This window comes from Antedon mediterranea, chromosome 8 (genome assembly GCF_964355755.1).
Source record: "Antedon mediterranea chromosome 8, ecAntMedi1.1, whole genome shotgun sequence".
Classification (NCBI taxonomy): Eukaryota; Metazoa; Echinodermata; class Crinoidea; order Comatulida; family Antedonidae; genus Antedon; species Antedon mediterranea.
The window spans coordinates 13277870-13300370 of record NC_092677.1 but is presented as its reverse complement, the minus strand read 5'-3'; the positions used below and the strand labels follow the sequence as shown (position 1 = coordinate 13300370).

Sequence of the window (22501 nt, the reverse complement as noted above, 5' to 3'; positions counted from 1 at the left end):
TGACATTGAGACATTTTAGTTGTTATACAGTACCTACATAATTTAAATAGAGTTTTCCTGTTTTAAAACAATTAATTTTGACAATAAGTTTTAAAAATTGTTTTATGTTATTTTTGTATCTGTATTTGATTGAATTAAAGATTTAATCTAATTAAATTAAGTTATACGATATTTAGAAAAAAAACCATTCATTTAGGAATTTAAGCATTAAATATTAACAGTTGTGTTTTATGGCTTGATGTAGATATTTATGTTTGATTTTGATGATATTACTAATTTTTTATTGATTTGATGTTTAAAAATGTTGTCCTATGGTTTTGACATAAATATAAGAGATGTTTTAAAATAAAATTAAACAAGACAAAACATTTTTTAGCCGTAGTTTATATACAATATTTTTTTGTTTATTAAAATAAACAAACAAACGCTGTTTAATGCATCGCTGAAATAAAACAACATGAATTTAAATATCATACGTACTACAATTGATACGGTTGTGTATTTCTTTTTATCTTTTCTTAAGTTCTATCTATCTGTAGTACTACTGTATGATTGGTTCCCTAATGTACCATTTTTCATAGTAAATGAATTAATTATTAAAGAAAAGAACCAGAAAAGATGTTTATCTTTTAGATTAAGAACTATTACGTAAATAAATTAATCTTACTAATTGCTTTTGTTTAGTGTTAATATCTAAATGTATCTAGATTATAGAAAATATGAGAAATTTTAATTTGAAAACAGCAGACATTACAAATTTAAAAACTGAATTTAAATGTTCACATTCTGCAAGTATAAGCTTGCAGAAACACTTGTTATTTATCAAATCTATCAATTTTAGCAAACCTGAGTCAAATCCATTTATATAATATAACAGCAAATGATTTTAGCAAGTATATACACTCTAAATGATCAATTTGTACATGTCCAAATATCATTAAGCACAACAGTATCGGATGTCAAAAGCTAGGAATCTTGAGCATGATACATAAATCATATAACTTCACTTGAAATAGGCCTGATCCCCTGTAGACTTGACTTGTCTTACAAAAAATATTAACTGATTTAACACCTAAGTGCCTGCGAAGGCCACATTACCCCAGCCCAGATTTAGTTTTTTTCATGAACAACTGTCGCCGTAGCAACCACCTGCCGAAATTTAAACCACTCAGTTATGTGGAAATAGTACATGATAGAGTGATTGGCCGAATGTGGCCTTAGTAGATTAACAGCCGAACTAACAGCGGTTTCGCGATAATTGATCGTAAGAAATGGCCGCTCTTATGACATCACATTATAAACTTGGGTGAAGGACAGATAAATAGATTACTAAATGTTAGGGTAAATTAAAGGCAATTATTTCCCATCCTTTTTGATGAATTTAAAAGCTATTTTTTCATGTCAGAAATGTTTTTTTTTCTTCATCAAAGCAAAACAAAGTAACATAACAGGTTAATTTGTAATATCTCGTACCAAACACGTATTTTGAGAAAAAAGGCTCGTTTAATTTAATTTATTAAATTTACCCAAAAATAGTACAAGGAAAACATTGTTGTTTTGTTGTCCTATCTTGTACATGTTTATTAAGGAGTAAGAATACAGTATATAAATACCCTAATTTTAAACAAAAATATTGATTTCCTTTATTATATTAATAAGACAAAATAAACCACTTAATTTTACCAGAATCCCATTGCTTCCATTCAGATAACGGGCTTACAGTTGACTAATTACAGTTATAAGCAGATATATATTTGGTGTCAGTCCACTTTTGGGTCAAAGTGGATAACTATTATGTGCCATTAAAAGGGCTCTAATTCAACAATACTAATAAAAAAAACGATATTTTTTTAGGGGAAAAATATATCTGAAGCATTTTTATCATTTTAAAACTAAATGTTGGATAATGAATGTAACTGGTAAATTGTTTTATATAAATTGGACTGTGATATGCAATTGATAAGTACAGATTATGTCTATGAGTGTTATCTGACTAAATCTAAATTGTGATTTGCAACGTGTGTATTCCAAATATAACAGCAATTAGTATCAATCTAGAATTTCTACTAAAAATAAAAACACTATAAAAATCAAACTAAAGAAAGTACACAGCTATTGCAAATTTTAATTATAAACAATGCAAAAACAGGCATATTCCTTCCCTGGGGACCTTACAGAAAGTTAACTAATTCTTCTATAACGTGACATCTGACTTGTTTCATTACTGCTAACATGCTTTTACCTTCTTGATTCGTTCTTAGCGCGTTAGTATGTTTTTGCAGGCGGTAAGACATGAAATAAATCTTCATTTAAAAAGTTGTCGAGGTTGCTTGCTTTTTACTTCTTCTCTTTTAAGGTTTTTTAACCTAATGACACCTTTTAGAAATGGTAACAGATTGTTTTATTAGCTGTTTATATACGGTTGGGACGCTCCGATCGTGGGTTGATGTCCGAATTACCTGTTTTAATAATCCTCAATGGGTGGTTATAGTTACTGTGTTGGTTTTTGTTATTTAAAAGCTTTTATTGTAAAAATCAAATAACAATCATTGATAAGTGTAGTTTTATTATTTCCTCTTTGATAATCACTAATGCACATTTTCTGTTTATTTTTTTAAAGAATTTGATGATACAGTAATTGGAAAGCAAAGAAAATTAATCTCAAAGTGGTCTACTTTCTTAAGCTCTGTCTTTTTAGTATCAAACTAGTTGACAAAAAAAAGTGTGATGTGCTCAAATATGGTATCGCTATGCCCTAATAATGGTAGTAATATGACATCATTATATCCATATATGGACACATCACATGTTTTCATCACATAAACTTTGATAGTGTAGACAGAGATAATTTAGATGCCTTTTGCTTGACATTTATTCAACCACAATTCAATATTATTATTCTTATATTTTTTATAATAATTTAAATAATTTAATATATATTTATTTATAGCTGAATTAAGTCTATTGACTTAACAATTAAATTATCACCGAATAACTAAACATAATAGTAGCCTAATAGATTAATGTATGGCCAATCTTCAAGGCATTTAATAATTAGTAAGTAAAGATAATTGAAAATATAAAAGTTTTATAAAATTGTTTCTAAGATATGTATACAGTATATGCAGATTTTGAATAGTTATGTTCTTATTGTCTGTGCAATAAAGAGTTTTATTAATACATTTAAAACCCTCTCAAATGCAATTACAGTGAGCAGTATGAGAGAGATAGGATTCTCAATAAACTAGATGGCGTAATTCACTATTTTAATTTAATCGTCTGTAGGATTATATCCCACATCCATTGGTTGGTTGACATTGGCTTTTCAATACAACTTCCTTGGCCGTGTCCTATGAAATCATCTGAACAGCCACCGTTTATTGATAATTTCCTATGATAATACTAAGATACAAATGCATCGTAATGTTAACTCAATCCACTAATCACGTCTGTAACTTGACACTAATCAAATGTTCCTCCTAACGCTGCCTTGTGATTAAAATCTGCAGCGAACGGCTAAAAAAGGGTCAGTTTTTTCCACCGTGTCTGTCAGTATTATAACAGCGAGTTTGCTCTCACTTATGGTGTTCATTGAAAAATAAATTGTTTGGTTCAGTTTACAATATCCCAGTTCAACAGAAGTCCATTTCTCAGAATGATTTTTGATCTCTGTTGCTCTGATTTTAATAATAATGATGAAAGACACAGTCAAGAGTTGGTTTTGCCTGCTTGATATCCTTCAGTAGCTGTCGCCAATGTTTTTCTAAAGTTGTATTGATTAAATCATATCAAATAGGACAAAGCATTTCACACTGACCACTAGAGAGTTTTAACAATTTCAAGTTGAGCATGTGATCCTTTCAATAATATTATCTCGCACTATGTCCACGGAAGTTAAGGGTAAGGATATAATAACTTTAATATAGTCTATTGATAAACATTGGAATTAGTATAAAGAATAAGAAATTTTCCTTCTGCTTGTTTCTTTTCTGAATAAATAAATTTGTTTATGTTACAAAAAAGGACAGTTACATTTTTCAAGAAAAAAATAACCATAGACTACATTGTTATCTTTGGTTTGTAAAATAAAGTATATAAATTAATTGCATTTAAGAATCTTTTAATTGTTATTTTCCTAAGAAACCCACGTTTCTTTAAAATTATATTAAATGTTCTGTCGTACAGTTTGTGTAGACTGTATAGTCAAAATTCGTCATATTAACATAATTGGTCGTAAGTATTTTACACAAAACAAATTTCAGCAAGTACCATAAGTTCTAAACTTAAACATAAACCAGAGTTTCCTTAAAATGTTAATGAATTGATAGAAAACTCATCTAATAATAAATCTACATCAATTTCTTTTCAGAGATAAAAAATAATTTGTTTACCTTAATGATTTGAAAACATACCTGTATTAATGTTGAAGCACCTTCCCCAAAAATCTATTTTGTTTGCCGTATTGTGCAGTGGACGTCTTCGTCAACTTATGACCACATGTCGTAGAATTTAGTATGACCTATGACCGAATGTTGACCCCTATGTTACAAACAATAAAGTCAGCCATAAGGTCTTTGTGTTTTAATAATCTATGAATTAATTATAGGCGATATTAATGGTTTGAAATCTAAGGTAGGATACATATCACGACAGGATAAAAGACTATATATACAATGAGTTATAATAGGCATTTTCAGTTATAATATGATGTGAAAACAAACATTTTAAAACTCATTCAGGGTTTAATATAAAGAGAAGGAAAGATATTTAAAAGGATAGAGTTTCCCAAATGTGCATACTAATTTACGAAACAGTGCTCACACGATAAATTTAGTTATGATTTATAATGAACTTTGGATCAAACGAAATGGCCAAGTTTAACGAGATGAATGCAATCAGAATAAGCATGTTAATATTGCAGGTCGACCTTCATCTAAGAATCATGTTTAATGACATGCTTTTTTTTTATTTTTCCCAAAAAACTATGTTACAAGGAATGTTTGATTACAAATGTTAAATGAAAGTATTGCTTTTGTACAAAAAATGTTATAAGGCCTAAAAAATATATTTTGTTTCCCAAGCATGACTGGACACAAAATTTAATCAAATCTAAGGTTTGGGCCTTTTAAAATAATTTTAACAGCGCCCCCAAATTTTAAATTGCAACTTTTTTACAGTAGTTTTTAAAAAACCTAAAATCATTAACATCATGTTTAGGCATAAAGTAATTCATGTTATTCTTTTGTACCCAACAAAGTCTCCCCTAAATAGGGGTTTGTCATAGTGTTTAAAAATATTACCACTCATTTTAGAGTGTCCCCTTAATAAGAACATTCCCTGAGGGGTGTACCCACAAAATTAACGTTCTACTATAAAATCCAGCATTAGCATGCAAAAGAGTTTACATTAACGCCAGCCACATATATTGACACGATATGGGCCTAATAGGATTTATCTTGAGCTATTGATTGGTTAAATCTTTTTCAAAAGGTTTGGTTGTTTTTATATTAATCATATCCCATTTTCCTATTAGTTTGACATTTGATTTTAACAATGCCAGAATTTGATTAAAGAATAATTATTTGTCCATCTTCTCTCCAATCAAATTCTTCATTACCTCTTAATATTCAGAATTTTAAAATCATATTTGAGTAGTGTTTGTTTTTTTAATTATTTAAAAATTGAAAACAACCCTTTTTGTCTTCTTGGCAACAAGACCTATGATAACGCTTTTGGCTATGTGGGTAATTAACTCCTTGTCAAAACTTTTTCATCTATGTTTGTGTTTACTGAATGAGTAAAATGAAACAGGCCCTTTGATGTCACATCCAGTACCCCTTAATAACTCGTTTTAACTCACAAACACTATTTAGTCAAAACTGACATCTGATATTAATCACATGATTCTAAATTTGTTATTTAATATCTTCTTTTTGTCATTACTTATAGAAATTTGACAATACAAAAATGTTTTGTGGTCTTATTACAAATGAATTATAAACTATAATAGAAATCACTAGTCAAATTGACAACAAGCAGTTGATGAATATGATGAATATCTAGTCCTATTCTAGTATTTGGAAAAAAGAAGAAAATGTTGATAGGTATATAAATAGATAGATTTTATTTGTTTTACGCGTTATATATTGGTTTTCACCAATTGAGTTTACTTTATATAAAACTTTTGTAATGTATGTGTCACTGATTTTCATTTGATGGCCGGGACGTCCCATGGAAAGCATTTTTTTTTTTGCTGTCTGATTTCCCTCGAGATGAACATTTGTGACAATTTATTTTTTACTAAATGATATAATTATGGTAGCATCTTTTTTATAAAAAAATATTGATATATGGTTTAAAATGATGGTGGTATTTCACAATTTGTAAGAAATGTTTCATAAACCGTGCCCTGGTTGTTGTCATAATCCAGTTTGTTCTATTTCATTAAGGAAATATGTGACAGTTTTGGGTCATGTCAATTATAGAAAGGAAAGATCTGATTGATTGATAGTCAATATAGTGTACCACAGCAGCACAGAGAAGCATATTTGACAGGAATCAAATGATGCATCCAAGAAAACACAATTTATTGGCAGGAGAGATCTGACAAATATTGGCTTTGTAACATTCAAGTTCATTGTATAAATCTGTTGAGATTGATAGAACAGAAGGGCAAAATATTGTTTGTGTGTATTTTTCATTTTTATTTGTTTTTTTTTATTATAAAATAACAGATAAAAGGGAAAAATTACAGAAAATAAAAAAAGTAAACATGATAGAAATATTTACATTGTAAAACGATAAAGATATTAAATGAGTGTATGCGACAGTGACAATGTAGGTAGAAATAACTATGTAGTAGTAGTAGAAGAAAAAAATGAGAAGAAAGATAAAAAACAATAAAGAGATGGACGATAAAGATATTGAAAAGGTATTGAGAAATCAATAAAGAGATAAAAGATTAAAATGATAAAAGATAACAAAAGAAGAAAACAAAAGGAGACAAAAAATGATAGAAGAAAGTAATGTTTTGCCATTATGTTGGGAAAGAAGGAGGTAAAAAAATATTAGAAAGCAAAACAAAAAAAAAGAAAGATACAAGGAAAAGAAGGAAAAACAATAACAATGAAAAAAAGAAACAGACAATCGTTGCTTGGTATTATGTTGGAAAAGAGGCCTGCAAACAATGAAAAGGTTAAAAAAAGATAGAAAGTATGGAAATAATATTTAATAATGAAAGACATACCATGTGATTGGGTAAGGGAAAAAAGAAACGTAGAAAATAACAATGAAAAGAAAAAAAAAACGAATTAACCAGAAAATAAAATATTGAAAGGATAGAAGAAAACACTGGAAAAAAGGAAAAGCACCATGAAGAAGAAGCTTGGCATTATATTCATTAATTAATATTTAGTAAATGGACTTAATCATTAGAAGTCAACAGCAACTTGGACTCTAGACCTACTAGCGCCCCTTGTGTTGAACACGGCATCAGTAGGTGTTTGCATTATTACATTTCAACTTGGCAACTTTTCAAAATTTATTAAAATCTTAAAATACGTACAAAAACATTTGTCAGAAAGATTATTTCATTTTTAGAAACTTGGCTAGTGGCATGTATAATTAACCTTATTGTATGGCAAGTCTTTCAGGTTTATAATGTAATATTTTTCCACCACTCTCACTATTTTCCTTTTTCTCTTTGTCATTCACTGTCAATTTGTCAACATATATAATTTGATTCCTTGTTTAATTGTGATTTATGGCATTGAATCAATTAATAGTACTGTTCATAATTTTGTCTCAATTTTTGTTGACAAAATCATTTCAATTGGGTTAATTTGTTCATTGTGCCTTTGGTAATGTTTCTAAATATTATTAACTATTATTAATATAAATATTACTTGAGTGTTCACCACTTTCTAGAGGCACGGTACATACCTTCTTGGTGACAGTAGGTTAATTAAGCTGCTTTTGTCCTTTCATGTTGGCTAATAACTGTAGGATTATTCTATCTTTAGATTTTTATTTTTATTTATTTTTTATTTTATTCAATCGAAACAAACAGCGATAATTACCGCCACTAACAGGTTTGATACAAACAAAGCCAGGACTGTTTAAAGCACCTTGATTGGTCCTAACATTGATCAAGGGCTTCTCTCGTCCAGTGCTTCTCTCGTCCAGTGTCCACCTTGACCAGAGGAAATGCATAAGCCAATACGTCTGAGGTACAGATACTAGATGCAGGTGCTGCCATAAGAGTCAGCAGTGCTGATTTTAAATGCTTAACAAGACCGCAGCTCCATATACAGCACCCGATATTACCAGATGGTCTCCCATCCAAGCTCTAACCATACAAGCACAACGTTGCTTAACTTTCAAAGTGGCAAAGCCGTATTACTCAACATGGTAAAGCCGTATTATAATTAAATAATATTTTCTTATTTACATCTCTTATTTAAGATACATTCAGATGCATGGAATTATGCTTTTGTAGCGCAAGCAGGTCACATTAAAGTTAGCGATGTAATAGAAAAGTATTCAGACTCGATTAACGCTTTTGTTACAAATTTTTTTTTTAATGACATCCAAAAATGTCAAAAAATCAACTTTCTATAGTTTTATTCTTTCCTTTTTTAAACATCTCAACAAATATTTGACCTAAAATTTGTCACATTTAAAAAAAGATTAAAATCTATAAAAAAAATGCAAAGATGTCCTTGAGAAAAAACAACAACTGTTAAGTTTATTTCAGTTTTATTTCTTTAAAAAGACATCACATCAACATGACAAAAATCAAAAAGTATGACATAATTTAAGTTTCCTGTCTTGCGATCGCTGTTGGCGAGCCCAGTTAATTTTTTAAGGTTTTTGTAACCCAGATGACTTCTAAACGTAAAAAAAAGTTTATTTTAAATTCAAAACCGACAATTGAAAAAAAGTGATCTTGAAGGATCAAGATGTTTCATACTAAAACTGTTTACATTTATTAATTTAAATGTCATAAATCGCTGTTTTTAAAATCATAATTAGGTTTCCTGCTAGTGAAACCCAGTAGAGATTGACTTTTGAGGGTTGTGTGCGGTACAATTGTGTCACAAATAGTTGAAAACTTGCGAATTATTTTTTTAGATTTCTTAATAATTCAAGGTTACAGTGTGAAATAGTGGCTTTTATCAGAGGATTTTGAAATTAGGTTAATTTTTTTCCCGTGTATTCAAACATTCAGTAAAAGTTTGTCTTCAAAGTAAATTCATCAAATCATACAAATTAGTAGTAATATAATAGCAATGTAATTAAAATACAGTAATTACAAATAGCATCACGGTTAGGTATAATACAAAAATAAATCAAGTAGGCAAGTAGAAAGGTAAGAACTATGTATCATTATATCCAGATGTAAATATCTGACGCGGTCTGCGTTCATACTACAGTATGTTTGATCTGGTTAATTTTAATATTTCTATTTATTTAACTCTAAATTTTAGAAATCTTTAAAATTACCCAAAATGTGTAGTTGTCTCAAGGTCAGCAGCTGTCAATAAAAAAAATCGTTATTTTGTGTTGCAGCTAAAAGTTGCCCAGCAATAAGCGGTTAAATGCCGTTCTAACACCGAAATGAATGGGTGTTTTTAACCGTTATTTTTGTGCTTCCATTTAACCGGTTACTAAAAAATTGACCGGTTTCTGCTCCCAAGAAATTGGAGTTAATTTATTCACACCGTTTTTAACCGGTTATTTTTATTCAGCAGAAACAGTTATAGCTCCATCATTAGTGTAATCCGGATCAAACTAACCAATTAATAAAAGTTTCAGGTTAGGAATAACAAAAAAATATTTCATAATAAAACAATTTTTCTTCATTGCCTTTGTTAATTTGTGTACCATGTTGATTCAGTCAAAAAGGTTAATTGTTTTCATATAAATGTTTATTTCATTTCAATGTTTTATTGATGTAGTAATGACAGTAGACAGACACATCAAACTATACAATGGTAATGAGATTGACATTACACCAGATGTGATGCCTTTATGCTGGTTTTTAAAAATTCTTTGGGAAATGCTCGAGTCTTTTGAGAAAGAAGCCTGGCTTAAAAACAAAAAAATAATTCTCCTTTTTTTATATCTATTTTTGTCCGACAATTAATATTATATGTTGGCTCCCCCGAAAATTCTGAATTCACCCATGATTTCATTGGTTAATACTGTTTTAGTTCTATTGCATGATAGTTCTAATCACTAGTTCTATTGCACAGCCATTTTATTATTTTATTTCCAGTGCGAATCCAGGGGTTTGGCCTTGATACTAATTTTTACAAATTATTAATATTACCGTATGGTTAATACCGTTTTAGTTCTATTGCATGTAGTTCTAATCACTAGTTCTATTGCACAGCCATTTGATTATTTTATTTCCAGTGCGGATCCAGGGGTTTGCCCTTGATACTAATTTTTACAAATTATTAATATTACTGTATGGTTTATAACCGTTTTAGTTCTATTACATGATAGTTCTAATCACTGATGCTATTGCACAGCCACTTTATATTTACTTTCAATAGCCACTCGTCACTGATATAGCATACTTCTTTATAACAATGTGTGATATAAAACAAATGCAAGGCTTTGCTCATTGAATAGTAAAAATAGTTTTATTCGTTGACAGACTGTCTGTGTCTCATTGAATAGAATAGAATAGTCAATAAAACTAATGAAAATATTCCCACTTCACCCCCATTCAACTTTCAATGTTTAATATTAATATTGTTTGACTTATAAAAGCCACTTTAACTATTAAAAACACGAAACTGATACATTGTATATAATATAATAGAAATAAAACTTAAAAGTATCCATTTATTATTTAATTTGAATTGAGGTCACCTTTTACAGATATGACATGTGATAAATGTTATAGTTTTTATAAGTGTATAATTTTTCCCTCTTTTACCATTAAATAATACAATATTTTTCAGTTGTTGCAGCCTTGAGAATTCAAAAAATCACACTAAGTAAAATTGCAATATAAAACATGTATAAATTTGATTGTTTACTGTTATCTAGGGAAGTAGCTGATGTTACTTTACTTTTGGCCTTTCATAACACTAGTTGATTTGCAATAAACTAAATGCATGCGATTACAAGCGAATGGTTTGACACGGCCAGCGCATAGCTATTTGATGGACACCAGGGGGACAGTGCTATCCAAAGCTTAGCAGAAGGACTTTGATCTAACTTTGATCTAAATTGAACACTGCATGTTTCGTGAGGTTTCTGATTCTGTCACTCAACTCACGGTTTTTGGTATGGCGTATACTTCCTTCTCATTCGCCATATTGATAGTAATTGGTGAATTAAGAATGGCAGATTTGAAACTCTACCTTGCTATCTTGTACAATTGTCAACTCTCATTCAATATCAATAAGTTTGATGTTAGTTTAAAGCTTATACCAGAATAACAACCCAGGAAGGGGCTCGTAATCACTGTACATCATCCCAAATCAACCCACAGTTTAAACTCCCTCAAGTCTTTGGCATTGTCTCAAAAATCAAGCGCAAGTTTTTTGAAAGTTATTAACAATTATAACTGTCAAATTACATTTAACAGTAGGCAGTAAATGTAAGTGAAATTGTTGAATTCATAAATTTGTCGCCATTTTTAGAAACTTTATTCAACTTAGGATACACTTAAATTTGATATTTTATATTCAAACAATTCTTAAAAGTAAACTAATTGAAACCAGAAATAAAACTATTATTGAAATGAAAAAATTAGGCAAAATAACAAATTAATTTTTATACATACAAATCTAAAGAAGCTCGATTATTTTATGTAAAATAGATACATTTTTTTTGTGATTAGCTTTTAAAACATTGAGTAAGAATCTCCATAATTATAATAAATATTTAAATAAGATTTAATTAACATGATTTTTTCATCAATTTGTAGGCAAATAATGAACATTTGTGAATGTTCCACCTTTCTAAGTCTATGTTACAAAAAAGTGTGACGTTCCCATATATGGACATGATGATATCATATCACTACCTTATATGGATACATACATCTTTTTTGTCAAAATAGTTTAATAGTATGGACATAGCTTAAGTCCAGTAAGCCTGGATTCATTATGTTTAGTAACACCCTACTCTGTATGTTAAAAGCTGGAGTAGAGTCGTTTTAGATGACGTATTGTTTGATTTGTTTGTTTGTTTTATCTTTATACTCAAAGACTGATCTCCCAGAGGGCCCAGTTGGTGATCAGTGGCTGTGATGTACTAGTACGCCGGGGTAACCCCCTACTCGTTTCGAAAGATGTACTAGGTTCTTTAAAGTGCACACGAGCAAGTTGTGTACACTGGACCTACGGTTTATAGTCCTTATCCGAGAAGACTCGTTCTACCACTAGAACCATGGAGTGAGTGAGCCTCGAACCCCTGCCGATGTTATGGCTACGTGATTACGGTTCCACGGTCTTAACCGCTCGGCCACTCACTCACTACGTACACTACATGCAGTGGCGTAACACAGACATGCCTGAGGCCCCTGGTTTAGGAACACTAAGTGGCCCTCTAATGCTGGAAGCCTTTTTCGACATATTTTACTTTAGTGCCTGAATTTTCCTCTTGGCACTGCTCAGGGGCTCCTGTAGGCTCTAGGGCCCATGGTTGCGCTAGTGAGCGCTCATAGCCATTATGCCACTGACTACATGTTGGTTTTTGAATGTGTAATAGTCATCAGCACCTCGTACATTTTGCACATGTGAGGCTAGATCGAAAATTATACACCTCATGTGATAAAGATACGTAATCAACCAACCAAATGACAAAGATAACTTTTGTTAAATGTCATTGATAACTTACAACAAAAAATACATTCTTTAATTGTAATTGAATGTTTAATATGCCACAAAGCCAATGACGGTAAATGGTAATCTTGATCAATTCATTTTGGAAGGTACCTGTCTGATTGAGGTATCGTTGAAGATTTTGACACACAGACATGCCCTCTCTTAATCCTTGTCTCTACCGACAGCTGCCACGTAACAAAATTTATCGGTATTTGCAAACAAGTTTACTTTTATAGATTCCCTCCTCAGGGTTTATATAGATAAATTACCATTGTGTCAGGAAGCGAATAACAAACCTATCATGAAGAAAAAAACAATCAGTAATAATCAACCTAGTATTAAGTTTAATAAAAAAAAACCCATCAGATTACTGAATATAACCGAGTATAATTTCTTTACCACATTTACTTTTCTTATCCAAACCCTAGTGTTTTAGCAACTGCATTTTGTTTGGTGTTTGCCCCAGTATGTGTAAACTTTGGAGTTTTGCTAGGTGGGTACATGATTCAGGGGGGAAATTAAGGGGTGGGATTATAATCGGATCTACCATATAAGCCTAGTGTGCGAATTTAGTTTAAATTAGAGGGTGGGGTTATATTACTATGGCCAACCCCTATTAAGAGGACATTAGGTCATGAATGGATTAAGAGATAATTAGCATAATTTAGATGCCAAACTGGAATGACCTTTGAACTTGACCCCAAAGAAAAATCAAATATATTATTCTGAATCTTTGGGGTCATGTTTATATTTGTGTTCAATACATTCTTATACCAAATTCTTATGGTTTAAGCGATAATTGGGATCAAAGTTGTATAATGGCAACCATTTTGATTTGATTTTATGTAAATTAGGTAATTTATAATGGGCAGATCAGGGTAGATTTTGGATATGATAATATCTACATATAGTTGAGCATATTTCAGCAAAAAAACAAACTGTTGCAATTTGTTTGACTCAACGCCTATTTTTCATCTATTTCCACTCATATCTACAGTAGGTCATGAATGTATCTTAAAGCCCCATTCCCTACGTTTTTTAGATCTAATTTAAGATCACAAACTATATTTAATGTAAAAATAATACTATATGGTCCTATTGCGATAACTTTTTTCGTCTTTAAATGGTTAAAAATGTGAAAAATAAGTCGATAGAAAATAATTATAGCGGCCCGCTATAAATCCCAAAATGCATTGCGCGCGGATTGATATTTTTGTTTTTCACCTGTAATTCGCCCACTTTTCGATCGATCGTGAGGCCAAAACAAATGAAAGACTCCTAACTTTTCAGCGAAAATACCGGGTTTTCCCCAATTTGTATCAACGGAGTCTGGCAAAAATAGAAAGACAATTAATGCAGCAACTATACAACGTCAGGCTAGGTATATAGCTCGCGTACGATGTTCGTACGTTACCGATGTTTACCAGCTAGGCCTACAAAACTAAGCCTAGCTAGGCTAGGCCTAAGACCGTCCATGAGAGGTCGATCGCCGCGAGCTACTTAGGTAGTGCATTGTTTCTCACTTTTTATCATAATTTACCATAAAACGTACATTTAAGACAAGAAATGACATGGTTTAATGTTTTTAAAGTGATATATATGTATTATTTTCCAAAAAACGTCCAAAATTGCAGGGAAGAAGTCTTTAAATATTGGTTCTACTGTACTTCAAAGGACTCGACAAAGTGTCCCCTTAAAAATGTCTCGATGAGAATAATGTAATAGTGTGTATTGCAACTTGCGCGGAAAAGCAGGACAGAATAAAAGAAGAATAACAATTTTTTACACAATCACTGTATTTAATGATAGAAAAAAACTTGTTAACAATTTGACTCAAGATTCACATACAGAACTGTTCTATGTTAACTGCTAGACCTTGTGTCAAACTGTAATAAAATTACATCAGCTAGCAAATTTCGAAAAACATAATTTCACATTTTAGATGTCAATCAGCAATTATTTTTTTCTATCAAGGACATATATCCGAGGAATGTTTGTCGTTTTTAAAATGTTGTATGTCAAAATCACGAGAACACAAGTGGATTAGTATGAGCTCTTTCCACGCTTGGCTGTCACGCCAGAATCGATGTGTCGTTTTGTGCAACAGGCTTTAACTTGTCAATTACGTTAAACTAATTTTGTTTCTTCAGAGGGTTGATCAATCTTTCCTATAATTCCATTTTCCTTTTATGTTGATCTTTATGAAAAATATTTCAATGACAACAGCTTCTATATTTTTTTTGATAAAATATTCTGTGATATCAGTAATTGCAGAGGTTTTAATGATGATCAACCATTTCCTCTTTTCCTTCAAATTAAACAAACCCTTCCTTTAAACATAATCTCCCTTCTCTTTACATATCATTTTCCACTTTAAAATATCCCCTATTAAAGATATTACACTCCCATTACATAATCTGTTATCATATATAAACCTCCTTCTTTTTACTGTACTACAATTTTCGTTCTAAACCTTCAGTAATATACCAATTACTATTATTTAAAGAGTCTGTTTCCTAATAAACCTTTTATTTCAAAATAGATTTAAAACATAGATGTTTGTATCGACTACAGTTCTGCTACTAAATCAAATAATAACTGTTTAAATCAGTGGGTGGTCATCAACGGAAATCGTTAGCATTACCCAAAATGCAATGGGCTCTGGCGGTCATTTCAAACGTTAATGCAGTTTTGACTTATTCATAAACCGTTATTTTGTGTTGAAGCTAAAAGTTGCAAACACCAATGTTGATTGGATGTTTTTAACTGTTATTTACAGGCTGTCAACCAGTTAGGCCTACTGAAAATTTGTCCTGTTTCTGCTGTTATTCATACGGTTAATAACTGGTTATTTTTTCGTAGCAGAAGCAAGACCATAGACTGTTTTAGATTATCACCTTCAGTAATATACAAATTATTTATAGACTTTTTAAATTATATTATAATACTTGTATATTTATCCCTTCCCTATATTATTAATTATTTTTAATCTTTAGCTGTTGTTTTTTACCCAGCCCAGCCTAGGGCTAAGAATTGAATTTATATTTAGATTCATTTCCTTCCAGGTTTTTGCATTGGACTCTTGATGCGATTGTCTTTGAAATGTGGATACAGTCCTTCATCAGGTATTTTCTCTTCAAATAGTAATTTATTTATTTAACACAAAAGGTATAACAATCAAAATGTTAAAACTAAACCATATTTACATCATGTTTTTTTTTTATTGCCTATTTCTCATTTTTTAGGTATTTTCGACTTTAATTTTTGGACAATATTTTTACCTTTATTTACAAAATATTGTACCTTCAATCAAAAAAATATCTATACGTGCCAGCTGGCTATTTCAGTACTTTCTTTCTGTCAATAACACGTCTAAAAACAAAACATGTCCTCAAAACTATGCGAAAAAAATTGAACACTTAAAACTAGGGAAGTCTTTGATGATATCAGTAAATATGGAATGTAATGAAAGTTATGTATAAATTCTATACTTGACGTCTACTTGTAAGGATGACAAGTTGTCATAAACCTCAGACTTGAATATAGGATTATAAAAACAAGCATTTGACTGCGCCAATCCCCTGTCAAATCACAAAAAGGCCTTTAATGAAGACATCAAATCTTAAAACGCAAATTTCACTCTCTCTAATCCTGCAACCTTCCAGGGACTCTGTACGACAATTAGAAACAAAATTACTCTCCCTGTCCATATCGTTCTTTGAATACCCCACTCTTAGGACATTTTTAGTGAGTTGTTTCGGTCTGGGATATCTCCATAAGGATGGGGTAAGGAATCAATCAGAGGGATTTGTATTGTCAATTATCAGTTAAACGCGTTGATATGTTAGCATTGATATGTCAATCATTAGGGTGTAGGATCATGCTTAGTCGCTAGGCTTACGTATCTGCTAAGATTCAGAAATAATGTGCTGAAGGGAAGCAGAGGCTTAGATGGCTGGGGTGGCCTCCGACCTGTCTTGTTGATAAATGAATCATTAAAATCACAGCCTAGCTCATGTGTTACATTTGCGACACCACTATGATGGATGTTTAGCAGAGAGGTATTAATCTTTTTCACTTCTCTTTTTTTTTTGATTGATACCTTATTGCTTTATACAACCTTGAGAACTGCTTATCACTTTAAAAATTGTGTACCGTAAATGATCGAATAACCGCCTCAGTCGATTCAGCGCCACTGTCAAATCTTCGTAACACCAATTTAGATGTATTTGTCTTAGTACTATATCTTTGTGGCAGGTAAAAATATATAGTATTCTTTGAGTTTATTCACTGTTCCTCTTGTTTGAGCACTGTCTTATTATATACTCTAAGACCCCATTTACACTTACGATTTAGGCCGGCCCTGGGTCGGCCCTGGGTCGGCAATTGATAAGTGTAAATACTCCAAAAAGTTAGGCCGGCCCTGGGCCGGACGCAGATCTGGGCCACCTCTCCAGGTAGGTTCAGGAGCGGCTTTTACGTTTGGGCCGGCTTACGCAGTGAACCGTGAACAACGTTTGACCTTTTTATGAGGTTGTTGTTATGACGATCCGATATTCTCAGTACATACCTTCCTCCTTTTCGGGCGACAATTTGTTTTCTTCATTATATAGTTAAATTTATTTTCAGACATCTTCTTTCAATAAAGTATTCCTCCGCTTGTTTCGCATATACATAAAATATAGCCATATTATATATCAAACAGTGGGGTTCATTTTGTTTTTAATGGGACAAAAAACAACAATACAGTACTATAAGTATAAAACGGTCGGTTCCCGCGGAGAGTTGAATTGACGATCGAGAGAGAAAAATGTAAACAAACTGTACTTCGTATCCCAGCATGCAATGGTACTTCCGATAAAATTATTTACGACCAGTAATCTGCGTCGGTAGTGTAAACGCTCTGGGCCGGCCTAAAAAGTAAATATTTGCAACCGGCCCAGGACCGACCCAGGACCGGCCCTGGACCCAAACGAAAGTGTAAATGGGGTCTTAGACTATAAGATGGTTAATAAACGTAGCATTTGAGCAAGTTGGAATGCTCAGTTTTAGTCATAGAATTTGAGCAAGTCGAAATGCTCAGTTTTAATTGTAGTATTGAGCAAGTTGGGATCCTCAGTTTTAGTCGTAGAATTTGAGCAAGTCGAAATGCTCAGTTTTAATTGTAGTATTTGAGCAAGTTAAGTTATCCTCAGTTTTGGTCGTAGAATTTGAGCAAGTCAAAATGCTCAGTTTTAATTGTAGTATTTGAGCAAGTTGTTATCCTCAGTTTTAGTCGTAGAATTTGAGCAAGTCGAAATCCTCAGTTTTAATTGTAGTATTTAAGCAAGTTGGAATCCTCAGTTTTAGTCGTAGAATTTGAGCAAGTCGAAATGCTCAGTTTTAATTGTAGTATTTAAGCAAGTTGGAATGTTCAGTTTTAAGCACGGTGTTTTAATAAAGTAAGAAAAGTGTTACTGTAACTATGTTGTTAGTCGTACACACAGAGAGAGCATCTATCATATGCGTACAGGATACGCATATCATCTAATCGGCTTTGCTTTGATCATTACAGAAAAGTGTTATACAGTATATACTGAAGACTTAAAAGTACCACAAACTTGTATAGAAGTCACAGTCCTTATATGACATTGGTGATTATTCAAGCATTTATGAGAGTTAATTTAGCTTAATATTGATTTGATCTATGCATACATCAACGACCCTAATGATTTATCATGAGTGTGGAATTGATTTGATTTACAATATTACATTTGTCTTTACATTTGTAAAATTTAGCATTACTCATATGCAAAGGGCATAATCAAATATTTACCGATAAAACTTCAACAATTAAAATATAATTTTATGTTGTGTTATAAGTACAATATCTTTTAATTGTAGATGAATTTATTAGCTATAAGAAAGAGGATTTCTCTTCATTGATGGCTATTTCTCCAAAGTAGTTTAAGTTAAAATAAATTGCCTAGGCTTACATCTGAATTGAGTAATTATTAACAATCGTAATCCAATCAAGATTACCGACGGTAAACCCATATTTCATACAATCAACCTTGTTCAACTTGTAATCAAACTGACTAGTGTCTACCTGAATAGTTTATATACGAGAATATTACAGTACTTCTAAGGTATCAAACAACAGTAGAATATGAAAAAAGTAAAGACCATATTTAGAGTTATTTTTATATTTCTTTTGTGGTTAACCACCACCTTTATTCATCATTCAATCGTTCATATTTAGAGTTATGGTTCTGTATTGCGAGCTTGCGTTTTCGACTAAAAAATCTGGATAATAAATGATTTATACTGGGCGAAATACTCATTCGAAAATTAAGGATGTATCGAGAAAAAAAATGATTTACCTGAAAAAAATGTATGTAATTTAAATATAAACTCAGTTCATCATTCAAGACGTGTAGGGGGTTATCCAGGTGAACTGGTTCACAAAACAACCACTGTATCAAGGGGACAGTGATTAATTTACTATTGGTAGAGATAAAGTAAAAATGAATAAAATAACTAAATAATATTGTTGAATCTTGGGTAGTAGATGGAAGGGGATGGTAATATATACGAAAGATTAATCTGCGCATGCGTATAAATCGTTCCATTCATTGTCGGGACGCTATCGGGACTGTACCTTTAAGTAAATATCACTTAAGTTGAATTGTTGATCTTAATCACAAGTTGCATTGCGGCCCTCTACAGTCTGTCCATCAGGAAAAGCATGACATTCTCGATATAATGTACACTCATAAGCAGGCAGGTAAAACTCAGGGATATCGGCTTACATATCAATATTTAACTACTTTGGCAACAACTTTTACCAGTATTAACAACTCAGCTGACCTGATTCATCAACTGTCTAGGGTGTAGCCAGCACAGCATTGTTCCTGCTCTTCACAAACCCCTTTTGACAAGTATCTTATGCTGTCTTTCCTGGTCTGACAGATTCAATCATTCACATCCATGGTAGTGGTATGGTTTGATTGATTGAAAACGACAAGACATTGCAACAGTTACAGCTCCGCAGCATTCCACCCAAAGTGCATAGAAATGTCGAGCAGATAGTCATCATTTGTGGGTATCCATATGTAAAATTGTATACCATCCTATTTCCTTTAATTTGTACTCCAAAGATAATTTATTATTTAAGTAGGTATAAAGTACCTCCTTGATATTGATAGGTCTGGTAAAGTACATTCCCTGTTGATGTATTGAACAAGTCTTGTCACTCATAAAGTAGTAATATTGTAGTCAGGTTGGACCATATAAAACATGTGCATATTTAGATAACAAGTCATCAACTGCCAATCATAAAATATTGTTTAAGTATTTACAAGAAGTCATACTTTCCTTAGTACCTTTTACTATATCTGGAATTTTTACTTTAATACTTTTTATATTAATACTAAAACCAAGCAAAGCCAAAACGAAACAAAAACACCAAGTGTGCAAATATTTTCCCTTTTACAATAAAAGTTGATTTCAACTTTTTAAAGAAAATAATTTCCATCCAAAAACAACAGAAATGAAAATAATTTTTTTCCTATTTGAAAAGATTTGTTTTTTTAAAATATTCTTTTTTTTTCAAAAATCTCCAAGATGCCCATTTTCCCCAGAGTAGTTAACATAATTTGGTCCCCTTTTAAATTCCGATTGGCGTATACTCGTATACAAACAATTTGGAATGTCAAATGCAATTTAAAAATGATTAAATAATAATTCCAACGATTCTTACCTTTTTCCCCCTCTAAAAAAAAATTTTTTAAAAGTAGGTGGAGTAGTTTTTAACTTTCTATTTTAAATTTCTGCTCTCACTGGATATTATATATTTATTATTTGTTTACCTTCTGCTAATTGTATACGGCCAGTACTGCATTGAAACACTGTTTCTTGTCAAAGAAAAAGATGTATTGTTTCCCAAAAATATAAAAATAAAGGTTAATAAAAAAGACTGAATATTTTGCAGTTTTAATACAGTTAATCAAAATAGGTTTTTCACTTATAAATAGACAAAATAAACTAAATTCAACCAAAAACCCATTGACTGTAAGTCAATTTGACAATTTTTTTGCTTTAGTTTAGTTAAATTTTATCATCCAATTTTTGGTCAAAGTGAATAACTGACAATACAAAAATGTAAACAATTATTTTTCAGGGTGACGATATATCTTTAACATTGGGCCTTGTTATGTTCTGGATTGACAACCATCTAATAATTTTGCATGGGTGCTGCATATACCAGAGATTGATAATAACTAGAATGTGATAGGCATGGGTTCCAGCTTATTTCTACCATACTGATTGTATGATATTTACTCTTCCATTGCATCTTATCCCTTGGATGGGATAAATTTGAAAAGCCGTTGGTCTACATAGTACATGTTGAAAAACTTGGTACACTATTCAAAAAGAGTAGGGGATCGTCTCCCGGTGTGCTGATCTGTCGTAGGTCCTTAGAGGGCCTTATCCGAATCTCCAGTTAAGCTTGAGGACCAGAATAAATACCTTAGATACTCTCAGTAGAGTTTTGAGATGGTCTTGGTCAACTGATATTTGTAAAAACAATGAAGGAAAAAAATAAATAAAATCTGAAAATTCTTTCTGTTGTAATGAGAAGGTATTATTATTATATTTTTAATTCTTTTTTTCTACGTATTCATCATAGTATATTATATAACATCCATATTGTTCATTCAAAATATGATTGACAAATGAAAAATTGACAATGAAAAAATAGACTAGATAATAAACCAATATTAAAGACGCTACAATTATTTCTAGACATACTTTCATTTTACTGTATCTGAATTAGACCTAATAATTTTTTATTAAATATTAATGACGTCTGGTTTATATATACCAGTCTGTTTATATTTATAAGATTTGAGTATATTTACGCACGTTTCAATAATAATGTAAAACAATGCATAAAGATATATAGAAATAAGAATCTGTTTTATTATGTCAATTTTATTTATGTCTATGTTTATTGTACAGTAATTTATTATAGGACTAGACAAAAAAATGAATAGTTATAGGTTATTGCACTATTTATGGTTGGCGAAAAATAATCAACAGAGTAAATGGCAAGATTACATAGTTGTTTTAATATACAAATAAGGAATGTTTATGAGTTGGATGGTGCGAATATTTCATGAGTTGAAAAATTGACTTGTCTATTTTAAACAAGTGTGTCGGAGCAGACTACTTCAGGTACTTTTTCTGTTGCACTATGAATTTGTTCTATTGTTTGTCCACTGTTTCACGTTTTCAATTATTTTTATTTTACATAGTGTTATTTTATTTATAGTTCATAGATTTATATAACATTTACATTACATATTGATATATATATATATTCCTGTACACCCAGGCAGCACTTGCTAGTTCTTATGCTATGACTTTATCCGAATTCCTTCACTTGCACTGATGAAATGTTGCCCGAAAGCTCTCAATTAAAATACAAAAACAAAGCGAAAAGCTAAATCAAAACGATAAAGTAAAACAGCCAGAAAAGTTAGCAGAGCTTTTGGGTTTGTTTTCAACTTGTTTGTTGGTTAATATGAATCACAATTATTGACTAAAGACTAACTAACTAACTAAAACCAGTAAAGATTAGGTGTTAACCTGTCCCCTGTTATTAA

At 31.3% G+C, this 22501-nt stretch overlaps 1 long non-coding RNA gene across 2 annotated transcripts in view; it reads left to right on the top strand.

The window, feature by feature from the left end:
* Nucleotides 1–22501, top strand: part of LOC140056862 (uncharacterized) — a 213314-nt gene that overhangs the window by 72773 nt on the left and 118040 nt on the right. For both annotated transcript variants that reach the window (XR_011846835.1, XR_011846836.1), the window contains exon 4: nucleotides 15917–15976. This is a non-coding gene — a long non-coding RNA (uncharacterized lncRNA). The remainder of the gene's footprint in view (nucleotides 1–15916; nucleotides 15977–22501) is intronic.